This window comes from Delphinus delphis, chromosome 18, assembly GCF_949987515.2.
Source record: "Delphinus delphis chromosome 18, mDelDel1.2, whole genome shotgun sequence".
NCBI lineage: Eukaryota > Metazoa > Chordata > Mammalia > Artiodactyla > Delphinidae > Delphinus > Delphinus delphis.
This window is the reverse complement of record NC_082700.1, coordinates 33,633,576-33,636,940: the sequence shown is the minus strand read 5'-3', so window position 1 is coordinate 33,636,940 and position 3,365 is coordinate 33,633,576. Positions and strand designations below refer to the sequence as shown.

The following is a 3,365-nucleotide window of genomic DNA, read 5'->3' as shown; positions in this document are numbered from 1 at the left end:
AAAAACCCACCAGAAAAAACAAATGAAGAGGAAATAAGAAGTCTATCTGAAAAAGAATTCAGAGTAATGATAGTAAAGATGATCAAAATCTCAGAAATAGAATGGAGAAAATACAAAAAACATTTAACAAGGATGTAGAACTAAAGACCAAACAAACAATGATGAACAATACAATAAATGAAATAAAAAATTCTCTAGAAGGAACCAATAGCAGAATAACTGAGGCTGAAGAATGGATGAGTCACCTGGAAGATAAAATAGTGGAAATAACTGCCGCAGAGCAGAATTAAAAAAAAGAATGAAAAGAATTGAGAACAGCTTCAGAGACCTCTGGGACAACATTAAACACACCAACATTTGAATTATAGGGGTCCCAGAAGAAGAAGAAAAAAAAAAGTGACTGAGAAAATATTTGAAGAAATTATAGTTGAAAACTTCCCTAAAGTGGGAAAGGAAATAATCAATCAAGTCCAGGAAGCACAGACAGTCCCATACAGGATAAATCCAAGGAGAAACACGTCAAAACACATATTAATCAAAGTAACAAAAATTAAATTCAAGGTAAAAATATTAAAAGCAGCAAGGGAAAATAACAAATAACAACATACAAGGGAAAATAATAAACAAGGGAAACCCCGTAAGGTTAACAGCTGATCTTTCAGCAGAAACTCTGCAAGCCAGAAGGGAGTGGCAGGACATATTTAAAATGAAAACCTACAACTAAGATTGCACTACCCAGCAAGGATCTCATTCAGATTTGACGGAGAAATTAAAAACCTTACAGACAAGCAAAAGTTAATGGAATTCAGCACCACAAAACCAGATTTACAACAAATACTAAAGGAACTTCTCTAGTCAGGAAACACAATAGAAGAAAAAGACCTACAAAAACAAATCCAAAACAATTAAGAAAATGGAAATAGGAACATACACATTGATAATTATCTTAAATGTAAACGGATTAAACACTCCAACCAAAAGACACAGACTGGCTGAATGGATACAAAAACAAGACCCATATATATGCCATCTACAAGAGACCCACTTCAGACCTAGGGACACATACAGACTGAAAGTGAGGGGATGGAAAAATATATTCCATGCAAATGGAAATCAAAAGAAAGCTGGAGTAGTAATACTCATATCACAAAAAACAGACTTTAAAATAAAGACTCTTGGAGAGGGCGGGCTGTCCGCTGGCGGCCCACCGTCCGTCGCGGTGCCGGGGACACTCCCGCTGCCTCTGCTTCATCTCCCCTGGCCCCCAGGAGAGTGGGCAGGGCTGTCTCAGGGCTTCTGTGGGCCCAGCCTCTCCCACTTCAGGAGGAAAACACAGGGGAAGTCCCCAGCACTTGCCGCCCCCGGAGACCTGCGGAGACCCCGGGTGTGCAGGCGCTAAAGATGAGCTCGGGCGGGGCCCTGGTGCATCGTGCCTGTTGCCGTTCGTGTCCAGAGTGGCATCTCATGCCTGCCCACTGGGCGCCCCGACCCCCTGGCCCTGGGCCGTAGGGGCCCCACACTGAGGGGTGTAGGTGACGGCCGGCCCGGGATGAGTAAAGCAGCCGTCGCGGGGCCTCTCTGCGGCCTCTTGTGCCCTAGCCCCAGGGAATGCAGTGGCCCCCGGCCCCTGGTGCTTCTCCATGTGTAAGCTGGGCCTCCTCGCTTGCCTGCTCCGCGGCCACGACGCTCCTGAGCCGCGCCTGCCAGGCTCCCCTCATGGCGGCCAAGTGGTTCAAGGAGTTCCCCTTGAACCTGAAGACAGTGTCGGAGTGGGCCAAGCCTGGCAGCAGGGGAGGCGGCAAATTGAGCAAGAACTCAGAGGCAGGTGGCACGGGGCCCGCCCTGGGCAAGGGACGAAAGAACTCGGCGGCTGAGCTGGGGAGCAGACGGGCCGTGGTTGGCCCCCTCAAGGATAGCCGGCTATCCCGAGACAGCCTGCAGGGTCTGATTCAGGCTGCTGCGGGCAAGGGCCACAAGAACTTCTGGGCCACCGAGGAGGAGCCCCACCGGGGTGCGGCCAAGAGCTCAGGCTGCATCACCTACGTCAACAGGCTCATCAAGGTGGACACTCAGGAGAAGCATGGGAAGAGCGACTACCCCAGCAGCAGTAGTAGCAGCAGCAGTAGCAACAGCAGCTTTTCCTCCATGTCCTCTTCCCCTTCCTCCCTGGGACCCGAACTGGACAAGGGCAAGATTATTAAGCAGCAAGACACGGTCATCATTTTAGAAGACTATGCTGACCCTTATGATGCTAAATGGACGAAAGGCCAAAGGGATGCAGAGAGAGTAGGGGAGAATGATGGATACATGGAACCCTATGATGCACAGCCAATGATAACAGAAATCAGACGACGAGGTTCCAAAGACCCCCTGGTGAAGGCTTTTCAGCTGCTCGACAGCCCCTGTGAGCCAGGGGAGAACGGCATGAAGCCTGAGGTGCTGGCCAAGAGACGGAACTCCAAGGAGCTGCTGGGGAAGCTGCCGCAGCTGTACAACACACCCTACAAGCCGGCAGCCGAAGGCGGCCAGCGCGCCGAGGGGCCGGTGCGGAAGGCGCGGCTGCCCCAGGACGATGAGAGGCCTGCGGCCAAGTACGAGCAGCCCTGGGAGTGGAAGAAGGAGCAGATCGTGCGGGCGATGTCGGTTCAGTTTGAAGGCTCTGAGCAACCTTCCATCAAGGAGGAGACAGTGAGGCAACACCACCGACAGAAGAGCTGGACCCAGAAGATCTTGAAGCCAACCCTCTCTGACCACAGTGAGGGGGAAAGAGTGGACCCAGCCCTGCTGCTGGAGAAGCAGCCTTGGTATCATGGTGCCATCACCCGTGCTGAGGCTGAGTCGACTACAACCCTGTAAAGAAGCTGGGCACCTAGTTTGAAACAGCGAGTCAGGGACCAGTAGTTACTCCATTGCACTAAAGACTAGTCAAGGATGTGTCCGCATCATAGTGGCTCAGACCAAAGACAACAAGTATACCCTGAATCAGATGAGTGCTGTCTTTGACAGCATCCCGGAAGTGGTACACTATTATTCCAATGAGAAGCTGCCTTTCAAGGGGCAGAACATATGACCTTGCTCTACCCTGTGCACAACAAGCTGCACTAAGGTTCAGCCACCAAAAGCCCCAACAGGGCCTCTCACACCTAGGAGGGCATCAGCACCCAACCAGTATCTCAGGGGACAAGGCTGGACTGCACCATAATATTTTGGAGGAAGAGGGACGCTTCATTTAGGAGTCAAAAAGTCTTCAGCCTTGAATCCATTCCATGACACTTGGTTACTGACCTGTCCCTTTTCTCCTTGCTAAGTAGTTCTACAGTGAGAAACCATAATTTACCAGTTGCCTCCAGTCCTGGAGTAGGATG

General features: G+C 50.3%; 1 pseudogene; it reads left to right on the top strand.

The window, feature by feature from the left end:
- Nucleotides 1–1,608: 1,608 nt before the first annotated feature.
- On the top strand, nt 1,609–3,105 carry LOC132413804 (SH2 domain-containing adapter protein E pseudogene; annotated as a pseudogene).
- Nucleotides 3,106–3,365: the final 260 nt, after the last annotated feature.